Source organism: Lepidochelys kempii, chromosome 14 (assembly GCF_965140285.1).
Source record: "Lepidochelys kempii isolate rLepKem1 chromosome 14, rLepKem1.hap1, whole genome shotgun sequence".
NCBI lineage: Eukaryota > Metazoa > Chordata > Testudines > Cheloniidae > Lepidochelys > Lepidochelys kempii.
Genome location: NC_136393.1, coordinates 7,344,435 through 7,359,482, shown reverse-complemented (window position 1 = coordinate 7,359,482; position 15,048 = coordinate 7,344,435). Strand labels below are relative to the sequence as shown.

The 15,048-nt window shown below is 41.5% G+C and overlaps 1 protein-coding gene across 8 annotated transcripts in view; it reads left to right on the top strand.

The window, feature by feature from the left end:
- Window positions 1-13,270: 13,270 nt before the first annotated feature.
- Window positions 13,271-15,048, top strand: part of CEP112 (centrosomal protein 112) — a 362,242-nt gene continuing 360,464 nt past the window's right edge. For 5 of the 8 annotated variants that reach the window (XR_012154913.2, XM_073311619.2, XM_073311618.2 and 2 more), the window contains exon 1: window positions 13,272-13,713. The gene's annotated coding sequence lies outside the window, so the exon portion shown is untranslated. Of the gene's footprint in view, window positions 13,714-15,048 lie in introns of all 8 variants that reach the window. The other 3 variants (XM_073311622.2, XM_073311620.2, XM_073311621.2) reach the window with 2 other exon arrangements.

Genomic DNA, 15,048 nt, shown 5'->3' with positions numbered 1-15,048 from the left:
ACTACCCTTTCTACAGTTTCTGGTGGTAGGGAGCAGGAGTAGCATCAGGAGCCAGAAAAAGTGCAGCGGCACCTGGCATCTTTGCAGATAGCTCTAACCTCCCACAGCTTCCCCGGGATCCTCAATATTTCTGGGCAGGCCCAGTGACCCAGTCTCCAGTGATCCAGTGTGGGGATAGGGAGGTAAAAGCAGGTTCCTGACAAAATTATAAGGGATAAACTCTCTGAGGAAATAATGTTTTCTCCTCCAAAGCTTTACCCATATTGATTTTCAAGGGTTGAGATTGTGATGGGTTGGACCCCCTGGGAAGCCACCTGTTGTGCTGAATAACCTCTGAGTCTACCTGTTCTGCCAGCACAAGCCCCCTTTAACCTGTCTTGCTGAGCCAGGCTATTAAAGCCGCCACTAACACACAGACAGGCAGGGCCACACCCAGCTGCTGATCAGCTCTGGGAAGACTCAGTGTAAGGGACTTGCTCCAGCACTCAGATGTCCACTCCCTTGGAGCGCAGACCCAAAATATATTATGAAATTCACCCATTCTCTCAATGTGGAAAGAGGTGTACACACTTCTTGTCTGGTCCCCCCTCCCCCATTAGAAATTACAGAAACTGGGGTTAATAATAAACTAAACACAATTTATTAACTATAAAAGGCAGATTTTAAGTGGTAAAAGGGGTAACAAACAGAACAAATCAGATTACTAAGCAAATGAAATCAAACAATCAAACTAAGGTAGTTTCACTAAAGAAATTGGTTACAAATAGTATTTCTTACCTAGATAATGTTGCAGGCAGTTTGCAAAGTTTCTATGGTTCAGAGTTCCAGTTATATTCCTTTTCAGACTAGAACCCCTGGAGAGGAGGAGTACTGTTTGCCTTCCTTCCCACCCTTAAATAGGATTTACCTAAGGCAGGAATCCTTTGTTTCCCAGTTTGTCCCCTCTTCCCTTACAGTGGAAAATTACAAGAAGTCCCAGGTAATGTTTTAGTATCAGGTGACAAGACCACCTGACTCTGTAGGATCACAGCATCCATGAATCAGTGGCAATATGGAGCGGCCACAGGAAGGTCAAACTTTTCACAGTCCATTGTCCTCGCTGACAGGCCATCCGCCCATGTCTGGCTTTTCCATTGTTGTACCTGAAGTGTTATCAGTGGGCATAACCCAAAGTAGATAGTTGAAATACAGATACATAGTCAATATTCCTAACTTCAGATACAGAAACGATCCAAGCATACAAATAGGATAATTGCACCTTTCCAATGATATCTCACATGAGCCATCTTCCATAAAGTATATCTCAGTTATGTCATTCATATCATAAGCATATTTTCATAAAGGATATGGATTGACATGTCACAGAGATGATCTGTGCTATGGAAAATGAATGAGAAACTAGCATGCTGTGGTACTTCTCATAATGGTATGTAGTGTTGTTGGAGCTGTGTCGGTCCCACAATATTGGAGAGACAAGGTGGGTGAGTTAATATCTTTTATTAGACCAACTTCAGTTGGCGAGACACAGGCTTTCGAGCTTACTTGGAGCTCTTTTACAATGGTGGCAGAATGAGATACTTAAACTTTCCAGCCTCAGTTGCTGTAGCAAGTGAATCTTTAGGAAAGAAAATGGTCATGTGTAAACATGTCACTCTAGTATTTGTCCTAGAAGAATCTAATGCAAATTGTTTTGAAGAGACTTCCTGTAAAAATACATTTTCTGTTACATAAGGAGTTTATTTGGTTTCCAAAGGCTAGTAACTATCTCACAACTTCTTATTCTTTTCTTATTTTCATGGTGAGAACGTGTAATGCTCTTCTTACTCTGTTGCACATAGTTCTGGAGTCTTAAAACTCCACCTGCCCTGTAAGAGAAAGTATATTACAGGAACTCAGTGCTATTCAGTAGCAAGCAGTCTGCATGATGATTGGAAGTGTTCATTTCCCAGGGCTGTACAGTACACACACGTAGGCTACAATTTTCAAAAGAAACTAAAAGGAGTTCCTAAATTTCCACACGATTTGGGTGTATTGCTTTCTTAGACGCTTCTGAAAACCCCAACATTAAAAATCAGAAAACCATTTAGCTTTTACCTGGTATACAACTGAAACAAATATTCTACATTGATTTATCTTATTGATTCTGTTTTATGCAATAGTTAATTTTTAACACTGCAACTAATTACACAATGTCTGCCTTAAAAAAATTCTTACATAAACAAGTTAAGTAAAGATTATGATTTCTGGTCTCTAGTCTGGTTTTTTAGTAGACTATATACTCCATCCAGCTTACGATACAGTGCAGGACAGTAACAAGATCAATAGCAGTTCTGGTGAAATCCACTGAACATTTCATGTAGCTAAGCTGATGAAACTCTTGATTACATAGGATACCAACCAGTATTCATTTAACTCTTAGATATGTACCAGCAAACAAGGAAAATATTCAAACATACTTACAAAATGTGTGTGCACACAAGCACATGCCTACGTATACCTGGGCACCAAATTATCATATAACACCTGCTCTGTGCAGTGGAAATGTCATTCTTCTTGTCTTGTTAAACTTGTACGACTTGGAGAAGAAAGGATGGTATTTTTAATTACAAACGGGATTGCCTTATGTAATTTATGATGTGTAATAGAAATAATTTTTTAAATAAAGTATTTTGAGCTCATCTGAGATCTGTGCCAACTTCTATTAAGATACAATGGGAAAACCCTGTGGGTGTAGTATCAAGTGGGCCCAGGCAAATTTGACTATGATATGCAGAGAGTGGGAAGACTGTTCTTATAACTATATCTTCCTTGTATAGTGCTATTAATTTTTAATACAAACATTTTCAACACTATACAGATGCAAGTGGCAGCAAAGTATTTTAAGCAACTGGAAAACATCTCTGTGTGCACCACTGTTAATTACCTACAATAAGTCTCAGTCTATGAAAGAAATACAGAGTATTATTAGGACAACAGCAACATACCAGAGCAGTTCTGACCACTTTCAGCAGGGAACAGATATATTTGTAATTGAGTAGATGGACAGATCAATCCACGTAAAGACTATTGTTTTCTATCCCTATTTCAAGTGGTAGACATGAGAATTAAAGTCTTACTGAGCTGTCAGAAGAGATTTATTAATGGTAGCATGTGACTCAAAACCCTTTTGTATAACATGGTACAGACTATGGCACTGCAGGTAAGAGCTGGATGTTCCCATTGTCCTCCAAATAAAGGTTATGCATACTACATAAGATGACAATGAATCTCTTCTTGGGATTGACCGTACTAGCAGCTCAAACAAAATCACCAGAACATAAAACCCAGCCTAAGCTTTCTCTTTCGCCCTCGCTGTTCCTAGGCTTTCCTGCAGAACACGGTCTTTCTCCAGATTCCTCTGACCAAAAGCAAAAGCCTCTCTCTCTCGTATCTTGGTGGAAGTAACAAGCTGTGCCTTCCCTGCAATGCCAGCAGCTTTACTTCGCTGTTTTATGCAAGACAACAACTCTTGCCAACAGGTGGACTGACAGAAGAGCTCTGCAGCACTAGGTGAGGTCATGTGTCTGTTGTGTTAATTTTCATGGAATAGATAGGTCCAGAGAACCCACGGTGTTAACATGACCCTGTTACTGTACAACACTAAACAGTTAAACATGGGTCAGGATTTTGAGCACAGAGACCTTGGCTCACTTAGTTTCATGGCAAATGCACCACTAAAAACCTTTTCCAGCTTTTATTAAAGATATAGAAAAAAGGAAAAACAGTGAAAGCATTTGAAATATAAAGCATGAAGTAAGACTTATTTTAAATATGCTCTTTATTCCCTTCTCCTTTAGTTGTAGGATTTTTTTTTTATAAAGGAAAAGCCCGCTTTACTGTCTTTTAGATGTTATTAAAGAGGGTTGTAACAGCCCTTTTGGGGGAAAAGAGAAAAGGTTAGTTGAAGTGCTGCTGCTGTTGTTGTTCAAGTCCAAATCCATTTCCTAGAAGATGAAAAAGACACACAAAAAAGGGGAGAAAAAAAGGCCAGCAAAGATAGAAAACTCAGCTTCTGTCTCTTGTGCTGATTCTTACTTGCAACCTTGCTGCTAGAGAAACATAGGGACAGTTTCTCCAACTCCTGGCAGCATCAAGCTGTCTAAGGCTCACAGCCGTGTTGCAAAAGATGCAGTCTTGACTGGCTAAGCCAGACTCTTACAAAACAGAGGGCAAGAGGAGAGAGAGAAGGAAGAGAAGTTGGGTGGTGGAGAAACAAGTCTCTCATCCCAGCTGGTCTTTGGGAATTAACTGGAGCTGGTGATGTCATCTGGGTTCTTCTGTCTGGCCCATTCCACACAGGTTGTCACTCAAGATCAGGACAATCAAGGACCAGTGGTGTCATGGTGAATTCAGGGATGCCAGGGGACAGTGAGCATGTCAGCCATGGTAGTAAAGCTCTCTCCTTCTGGTCCACCTGTCTCACAGCCTGCCAGCTTGATTCTCCTCCAAAGAGTTTGTTTGTTTCTGACACAAAGAGAGTGATGGGCACAATAGGTCACCCCGTCATTATCTGGCTTACTAATTAGGTCTAATTTCCAATACACCAATTTTGATCCATTGATTTCCCATCCCACACTCTTTCTGTTTACTGACATGATCTCAACACAGTCCTTGTAGGCCTTTTTGTTTAGACGAACCCAGTCTTTCTCTGTCTCTTCTGTACCTTTCCCCATTCACATTTGTTACCAGTGACTGGAACATTTTATACACTTTTATATACTTCCCTACAGCTGAACTCAATTGCAGCAGGCCTGTCAGGCCCCAATTATTACAACATATCCTATCTCCTGTTACATGCACCTATGAGCAAATTCTGCCTTGTTGTAATAGGACAGAACTCCACTGAAATCAAAGGAACTGCACTTTCATACACCACAACAGAATATGCTCTGATAGTCCAATACATTAGCAACAGTGCTGATTATATCACTAGTATCACATTATTTGAACGTTAGCTTTCACACATTGTCACTTTGATCCATTCATTTCTCAACCTTTCAGAAGAGTGTATACATAGTTAGATGTGAGAATGTCCCAAACTACTTGACAATTTTAAACTAAGAATAATTATGTCTAAATTACCCAAATAAGATGTCCTAGTGTGTGTGAACTTAACTACTGGACATAGTTTATTTCACCTTATCCACAGAATATTTAGGTAACTAAACTCCTATTTGAAAAATCTCTCTATAAATCTTACTACAGTTTAGTTGTTTGCTAAAGTTATTTATACCACATCCCAATCCCAAATTTACAAACAACTTATGATATTTTTTGAAAAAAAAAACCCCCTATGCATTTCAATTGTTTCTGAGAAAAGGAGAAAGATGGACATATTCCACAGAAATACTGAACCTGTGAATAATGTTTCAGCTACAGGTAAATGGAAACTTTTAAAATAAGATAGTTTTGTATAATTTTTTTCCAGAAACTGTATAATTAACTCTCAGAGGATAAGAAGCACAGTGAAGATAAGTTCTAATGCACAAACTACAAACAACAGAAATTGACAAGGCTCTTATTTGTAAAGAAACATCATAATTACAATATGCAGATGTATTATAAACCAGTGGATATTATGAGAGAGTCTTGCTAGAAAATAAAGAAACTGTACTCTGAACACACTATACTCTGTGAAAATGGTACCTTCAATTTTCTTTGTACTTCATATGAGTTATGGAAAGATAGGCTGTGACAAGTGTAAAGGTGCTCTCGCATATCAGGGGTTACCGGTTTCCTGCCTATCACATCTTGCTGGGGTATAAATGAAAAGAAGCTGTTCCAAAGAAGGCTATCACAGGGAAAGGGCATGTCTTAGCTTCTCCCACTTGGCTGAAGCTGGAAAATCCTCAAGGGGTTATTAATCTGGTAGTTTGAAACATTTGTTTTGGTTTGAATTTTGTTTTTGAAAATAAAGCAATCCCTGAAGAAAGGAATGCAAAGTGACCTATACTTGGGACTTTTATTTTTCCTTCCATCAGCTTACATAGGCATGTTTAGAAATTTATCTGATCTATACTAAATTAGGCGTTGACTTAATATGGCAAAAAAATATCCAAACAGGAGAAAACACAGCTCTTCTGAAGATCATGATAATTGTTCCACTACAAATTTACCTACAGAATATATTCAAGGGTTGTTTTGTGATCTGTTTTTGTGGCAAATTTAGAATTTGCCAAATCCACAACTACAGATGCATCTATATGCACCCAGAACATGTAACGGGAATATCCAGTTATAATACTTATTGTTAACAAAAAAATTTGGAAGATATTTAAGACACTAACAATTAGGGAGTAGAATAAGACTTTCATGGGGAAGGGGCAGATCACCCCACATTTAGCTACTGTAGGATTTCTCGGAGAGAAGATACTGGGCTATATGGATCATGGGTTTGATCCAATACAATGATTCCTATGTCCCCATCCAGAGAAAATAATTAGAATTTCAGCATATTAAACATGATGGATAATATTGATGGTATATGTGCAGTTAACTGTGCTGAAGCATATGTGATTTCCTATGAAGAGTAACAAGAAATGTCTGGTCTGTGTCTGTGAAAAAGAAACACTCAGCAATTAAATTACTCTAGAACTTTATAGACCAGTAAAGTCTTATAAACCCAACTAACATCATACTAGATTCATTTTAATATTAAAAGATACATTACAGCCAACCTACAGAACTCTAGTTTTAAAAAAAACCTTTATACATCAGGACATGAATTCTTTTTATAAGCTTTTACCATTCAATATTATACATCAGATACATTTCTTATTGTGATCTGTGATTACACAGTTCCTGTCTTCCTTTATACGTAATGGGGCAGTTATCATGAAATAATATTATTCAACCTTCCATAAATATAACAGAGTTTGTATGTATGTGTGTGTATGTAATGTTATACCATCTTATACTGCTTCTAGAGTCACAGGACAAAATATTCAAAATCATTTTAATTTGGCATCTATGTTATTTGGCAAACACCCACCTTATTTGAAAATCTGGTCTGGATGTTTTGTAGACAAAACTTGGGAAAGAGCTTTAGCACAGATGCTGACAGTTTAATATAAACTTTTCAGCAGCTAAAAGGTTGCAAAGTTGGAATATGGTTAGAGACTAGTTTGCTGGGCTGCCATGAAACACTACTTTGTTTCCTCCCAGTTTCTTTGTACTTTACACATCAGCAGCACTCCTTTTCCTCCTGGGTCATAATGTTTTTTCTAAGCACTGTTAATAAATGTTTCAGTTTCCTGAATTCTACTTACCCCTTCAGTGTGGGAATCCTGATCACATCACCTGCCTCCCTTTCTGCTCTCAAGATGGATATATTAGAGCAATGGTTTTAAACCTTTTTTGTTTGCAGGCCCTAAAAATTTTGAATGGATGTGCAGACACATAGTCTGCAAACACCCAGGGGTCCATGGACCACAGGCTGAAAACCACTGTAGCAGAGTATGCATAAGCATTGTCCTTAAGAGTTATATTCATGTTTTTGTACTTATTAACCATTCTCCTCAAAGAAAAAAATAATGTGATCTGATAAGTCTTTGAAATGGTGAAATGTTTTGTGAGTCACAACATTTCAGACATGAAAGGTTTGCACAGAAGACTTTAAAAAAACGGAGTGCAACTAGAAGATGTTTCCAAGAAGCCTGGAATGAGTGAGTGAAGCCTGCCATTTTCTTTACAGATAACTGAAAGAACGCCTTAAGCTGTGCTTATGTTATTTGCGGTAACCTGCTGACACTATTACAGAGACAAGATAGCATGGTAAAATTAGATGAAAATACACTGAATTGCATTTTATGTAAATGAACGCATTTTACAATTCAAATTGTGATTTTGTTCTGTATTCACTCTGGGGATTTTTATGTATTCTACAACTGTACTTCTAGAATTATTTCCTCTGGAGGGCCAGCAAACATCAACACATATCAACTAACTTGTTCAGAGCAGTAACTTCTGCAGGAGACAGCTGTGGTAGTTGTATGAACATTTCTCTCTCTTGGATAGAAGTTATGTAATTGTGAATTCACTGCATACACTCTCTACTAGAGAAGACTCTTTCCCTTTTTGGTGCCCTCCATCACTCAACCTTGTTAAACAAACGCTGAACATACTAACAAAGTGGATCTGTTCTCTCAGGACATTTCTCCTGGACAGGACTGGTAGATTCATTACTGGTCCTGCTTCCTCCATGAATCTTTTAAGTGACCCTCTAAATGATACACATCCACATGTTTACATTTGCCCCTCAGACTACTAGTACATTCTGTAATTCAAGAAGCTCAGTAGTGGGCAAAATACAAGTAGAATGTGGCCCATATGTAAAAGCCAAATGCAGGTAGCTTGTTCGCAAAACAGGTTAGCTTGCTTGACAGATCTGGAGCTTGAAGTTCTCAATTTGTCAACAAAACTGGTACAGTATTATCAATGGCAGTGCAAGCTTCCCCATGCTCCCATGTCAGCGTGCTTCAACCCTGTCCTGGAAGAACCAGCTCTCGGGTTACACGTTTGTCATCATTTGGTCGACTGAGCCTTTGGCTTTTCTCCTTAGACTGCCAACAAGGATTCTTATTGCTATTTGTCACCTAAGCATTGAATTGACTTGGACCAATCAATTTCATATCTTGCCATTACAAATCTGGGCTTTCAACAGGTGATTCAGAGATGAAAGTCATAGAATCATAGAATCTTAGAATATCAGGGTTGGAAGGGACCCCAGAAGGTCATCTAGTCCAACCCCCTGCTCGAAGCAGGACCAATTCCCAGTTAAATCATCCCAGCCAGGGCTTTGTCAAGCCTGACCTTAAAAACCTCTAAGGAAGGAGATTCTACCACCTCCCTAGGTAACGCATTCCAGTGTTTCACCACCCTCTTAGTGAAAAAGTTTTTCCTAATATCCAATCTAAACCTCCCCCACTGCAACTTGAGACCATTACTCCTCGTTCTGTCATCTGCTACCATTGAGAACAGTCTAGAGCCATCCTCTTTGGAACCCCCTTCCAGGTAGTTGAAAGCAGCTATCAAATCCCCCCTCATTCTTCTCTTCTGCAGGCTAAACAATCCCAGCTCCCTCAGCCTCTCCTCATAAGTCATGTGTTCTAGACCCCTAATCATTTTTGTTGCCCTTCGCTGGACTCTCTCCAATTTATCCACATCCTTCTTGAAGTGTGGGGCCCAAAACTGGACACAGTACTCCAGATGAGGCCTCACCAATGTCGAATAGAGGGGAACGATCACGTCCCTCGATCTGCTCGCTATGCCCCTACTTATACATCCCAAAATGCCATTGGCCTTCTTGGCAACAAGGGCACACTGCTGACTCATATTGAGCTTCTTGTCCACTGTCACCCCTAGGTCTTTTTCCACAGAACTGCTGCCTAGCCATTTGGTCCCTAGTCTGTAGCTGTGCATTGGGTTCTTCCATCCTAAGTGCAGGACCCTGCACTTATCCTTACTGAACCTCATCAGATTTCTTTTGGCCCAATCCTCCAATTTGTCTAGGTCCTTCTGTATCCTATCCCTCCCCTCCAGCGTATCTACCACTCCTCCCAGTTTAGTATCATCTGCAAATTTGCTGAGAGTGCAATCCACACCATCCTCCAGATCATTTATGAAGATATTGAACAAAACCGGCCCCAGGACCGACCCCTGGGGCACTCCACTCGATACCGGCTGCCAACTAGACATGGAGCCATTGATCACTACCCGTTGAGCCCGACAATCTAGCCAGCTTTCTACCCACCTTATAGTGCATTCATCCAGCCCATACTTCCTTAATTTGCTGACAAGAATACTATGGGAGACCGTGTCAAAAGCTTTGCTAAAGTCAAGAAACAATACATCCACTGCTTTCCCTTCATCCACAGAACCAGTAATCTCATCATAGAAGGCGATTAGATTAGTCAGGCATGACCTTCCCTTGGTGAATCCATGCTGGCTGTTCCTGATCACTTTCCTCTCATGCAAGTGCTTCAGGATTGATTCTTTGAGGACCTGCTCCATGATTTTTCCAGGGACTGAGGTGAGGCTGACTGGCCTGTAGTTCCCAGGATCCTCCTTCTTCCCTTTTTTAAAGATTGGCACTACATTAGCCTTTTTCCAGTCATCCGGGACTTCCCCGGTTCGCCACGAGTTTTCAAAGGTAATAGCCAATGGCTCTGCAATCACAGCCGCCAATTCCTTCAGCACTCTCGGATGCAACTCGTCCGGCCCCATGGACTTGTGCACGTCCAGCTTTTCTAAATAGTCTCTAAATGTGGAGTCTAAAGTCTCTACATTTGATTTGATCACTTTGGCCAACCAGTTCACCAACACTATTTCTGTAAAGTACAAGTCCATTATTTTAAAATATAAAAAGATTAATAATTGTCATTATAATTATTTTAAAGTCAGAATTAAAAAAATCATTTTATTAAAGAGTATAAGTCTTTTGTAGTCTGCTCATGAGATTGCACCAAGAGATGAAGCCTGGGTAGATGGACTCCATCAGTGTTTTTTGCACTGCCACTATGCAAATATGTGAATGCAATTTTCTAAGGAGTTACAGTCAATCTATCAAGGTAACTAGTGTAGTTACCATAGCTATCTTTGAATGAACCTTAATCCAGAATTATTTCCTCTGAAGATTAACTGAGAAATCAACGAGAAAAATTTGCTACAGTATTTTAAGAAATTCTTCTTTTCTGTATTGGTGCATATGGATCAGGATTAGTCATGATCTGAAAGTGTTTACTCACTCTAGACAAAAAATATTTTAGCTGCTTTGTGTATGGCAAGGTCAGAGGGGGGGAATTTTAGGAAGAAAAATAGAAATAAAATAATAAGATTTGCCAATCTTATTGGCAAAAAATAAGATTTTTTTTCCCAATTACAGTAGTTCCATACACCACTTACTACTTTTGGTGATACCAGTTCACCAAACTGGAGGTGTAGCCTTAGAGACTATCCATTGGAGAACACAAACACTGCCTATTCGAGGACCTAAAGTCTTCAGAAAGGGAATTCTACAGCTAACTCAAATATATGAATGCAGTTTAACTGGAAGTGTTGACCAAAAGCAACAGTATTCAACAGCATATAAGAAGCTTGTTTGTTCTAGTCACTACTTGCAATTAAACAATGTTCAGCAATGTTGACATTTAATGGAGAATTGCCAGAAATAGTTTGTTATTGCCGAAAGCCAAATCTATTTTTCGTTGACCTTCAATTTCAAAATGACACAGAAAAACTATTTCCCCCCATTATTGATAGTTATCAAGATATTGCTCAATAAAGCAAACAAAAAACAAAACCCCAGCTATCATCCACCCAACCAAGAGACTCTACAACTTCTCTCTCAGACCTTTTATCTATCTATCGGGCTTGTCTACACATATAGTGGTGAAGCGCTTAGTGAAGACGCTACCTATGCAGACGGGATAGCCTCTCACATCAGTTTAAGTACTCCACCTCCCCAAGAGGCGGTAGCTATGTTGATGGGAGAAAACCTCCTGTTGACATAGCACTGTCTACGCTGGGGGTTTGATGCAGTTATACCAACCTCTCAGGGGGGATTATCCATAAACCTGAGCGATGTAGTTATACCAACGTAAGTCTGTAGTGCAGACCAAGCCTTAAGGTTTCATTCTTCTGCCCATTACCATAGTATGAGTACCAGTCAATAAAATCAGTCACAGTACTGAAGATCTTACTGGACTTCCTGGAGGCTGGAGTCTCTGGCATTTCTTCCTTTCTGCCGTCAAAATTCTGCTCTGCGAGGTTTTTTTTAAAAAAAAATGTATTATTTGTTTGTTGTTTCAGGGGGAGAATAGGTTGCTACGGAATTGGGAATAGAAGTAGTAATTAGTATTATGAGTGTCACTTTTGATAGAAAGGCTTCATCAAAGAAGGTTTTGCAACATTCTTAAGGATGGTGAGACAGGATTCACCTACCTATGGAAGATTCTAATCAAGCCCCCACAACAATATTCAAAAAATAAAGTAACCGTGTAAATAACTTTTCAACCTTTAAACTAATTCCTCCCACTGCTCAAAAATCCTCAAATACAATATATGGATTCTTACAAATGATTACACATGTACAAAACTAAAATCAAGTGAGTGGTTTCACTGACTTAAATTGGATTAGTGTTGTGTATGTTTACAGGAGTGGGGTTTTACACCCAAATGGAGCTACTTGGGGAGAGCTGTACTCATCAAGACCTCAGATGAAACCATAGTACGTATATGTGGCAGAATGAAAACAGCGAAAAAACAACAAAACCCAACTGAAACCTCCCTCAAGGCATTCACAAGCACAAAACAGCTTCACTACAAACAAGGCCCCCTCAAAATGGTACATGTGTTTGGTATGCCATTTTAATTGTGTTTAAACAATGTATTACTTAAGTCATCTTAAAGAGATTTATTCAGACACATAAAGCCTAAAAGATGTGTTTTGTGCACAAATCCCAACATAAATCAAAACGAAATAATTCTCCTCACACACCCTTCAATTAAACCCTTTCATAGGGCTCCCTGCCGAGCAATGCCACTCCATGCCCCCCAAACCCCTTCTTCTGGCCCCCACAAAACACACTTTTCAAGATAAGGAGTACTTGGGGCACCTTAGAGACTAACCAATTTATTAGAGCATAAGCTTTCGTAGCTCACGAAAGCTCATGCTCTAATAAATTGGTTAGTCTCTAAGGTGCCCCAAGTCCTCCTTTTCTTTTTGCGAATACAGACTAACACGGCTGCTACTCTGAAACTTTTCAAGATAACTCCCTAAACAGCTTTGTCCCCCCACAACCATCCCTCCCTGACACAGCCCCCCCACTTCATCCCTCCCCCCCACCACAGCGCCCCACCCAATGCTTAATTTGTAAGGAAAGGGGTGCCAGAGCTCAAGGCATTTTTTTACGTTCCGAACGGAGGCACAAGCCCAGAGGTACCAGGGCTCGGAGCTGCCGAGCCGCGAGGTGGCGGGGCTCAGCCCTGGCACCGATGAAGCACTGCCCCACCCCGAGCCAGCCCCGCAAACCGCCCCCGCCATTACAGCCTTCCTCCCAGACAGCGCCCCCAGCCCGGCCCCGGCATTTCCGTAAACCACCGCTCCCCAACACAGCCGCGCCAAACTACCCCCCCACCGTCCTCCTCTCCTCTCCTCTCCTCTCCTCTCCCCTCCCCCCCCGGGCCGCTTCCTCCCGCAAAGCCTCCCCTCCCCCTGCGGCAGAGCCCAGCGCGCTCGCGGCCCAGCCGGGGCCTTGCTCGCCCCGGCAGCGTCGCAGCTATGGCAACCCCCGCGGCCTAGCCCGGCCTACGGAAACGGAAGCCGGGCCCGGGGCCCTGCCACTCAGGGCAGCCGGGAGCGGCGGGGTGGGGCTGGTTTGAACCGTTGGCTGCTTAGCCTGGGTCCTAGGCTGGCAGCGGTCGCGTCCTCTCCGCGACAGGGGGGGCCAGGCCCAGCAGTGCCTGGGAGAGGGTCGCTCCATCCCCTTGGACTGGGGGGGCCTGAGCAGGGGGCCCGCCAGCCTGAGACTCCCCCCAGACCAGCATAGGGGCCCCCTAGAACAGGCCTTGAGCGCCCCTCCTGCTGCAGCAGCTCCCCCGTTGGGAGCCCCCTGGCGAGACCCCCCCAGAGCGCGGCGGGGGCTGGGCCCAAGCCTCGACGTCGTGGACCGTGAGGTAAATGGCGCCGCGTGGTCGTGGCCCAGCAGGCGGATGGAGGGGAGCGATGGAGGGAAATTGCCTTCCCCCACGGGCGAAATCCCAGCAGCGGGGTCCGAAGGGGGTGAAAGCTCTCGAAATCGTGGGGGGAATCACACGTCGTCATGGCACCCGCTGCAAACTGTAGGAAAAATAAATCTGAGAGGAGAGGGGGGAAATAGCATCGCTCCTTTCCTTGCTGCCACCTTCCAGGGTTGGGCATGGCGGCTAGGTCGCAAAGTTCTGAGCAGCGGGCGGGAAGGTGGGCACAGGTTGCCAGAAGGTGCCACGTTGCTTCAAGTGATCATGCAAACTGGGGATGTGTGGAAGAGGTAGCAAAGGAAACCTGTTCCTGTGGCTGTAAAGTTGACGGGCTGAGTAAGATAAGTATCGTGATTTATCTGTCCAACTGCTAACAAAGGTTGGGAAGCTGTTTAGTATGAGGCAAATAGTTCAGAGTTGTCATATATGTGGTATAACGAGACTTAAATGATAGAACATATAGATGAGGAAATGGAGGCAACCCACTCTTGGATGGAAAATTATTGAATGTTGAGTAAGGCAAAGGGTCTCGCATATCACTGATGGGTGTGGTATAAGAAGCTGAATTGATTATATATAGTGATTTATTTGTGTAATTTCGAGTGGGAACAGCAAGCCATGGACTACCTGTAAAACACTGCAATTAGCATAATCTCACAGTGTAATGTAGAACATTTTTATTATTTTAAAATTGAGGTAGAAATTAACTATAACAGGAATCCTTGGCTCACTGCATTTCCAAATTTCAGTTCAGTTTAAATGCAATACCAACCTTAGTATATGCATTTACAAATTTCAGTTCAGCACAAATGGAATATCAGATTAGAATGTTACATGATGGTATATGTTTCATAAAAATAGTTGAAGGAAAAGAAAGAGGAAAAATCCATTTTCCTCTTGATATGGAATGTTATTGAATGTTAGCGCCGGGAGATACATAGTATATAAGGGAGGAGACTTTCCCTCTCAGCTGAAGATGTAAATAGTGAATTGGATTATAAAACCCTGATTCTCCAAAGATATCTGTGCATGTACTTAAGTTTATTCACTGTCAATGGACCCAAAGGCTAGTGGGACTTGTTGGTGTGTCTAAAGTTAAGTATGTACATAGGCCTCAATTCTACAAACACCTACATTTAGCAATGATCATGGTAACGGCAGCCTAAAATATATAGAGATGGTGTAAAATGCAATCTCCTGAATGGGAAACCAGTGAATTTATAAATCATGGGATAGATAATTTGGAGGAAAGACATTTGTATGGCTCTCTCC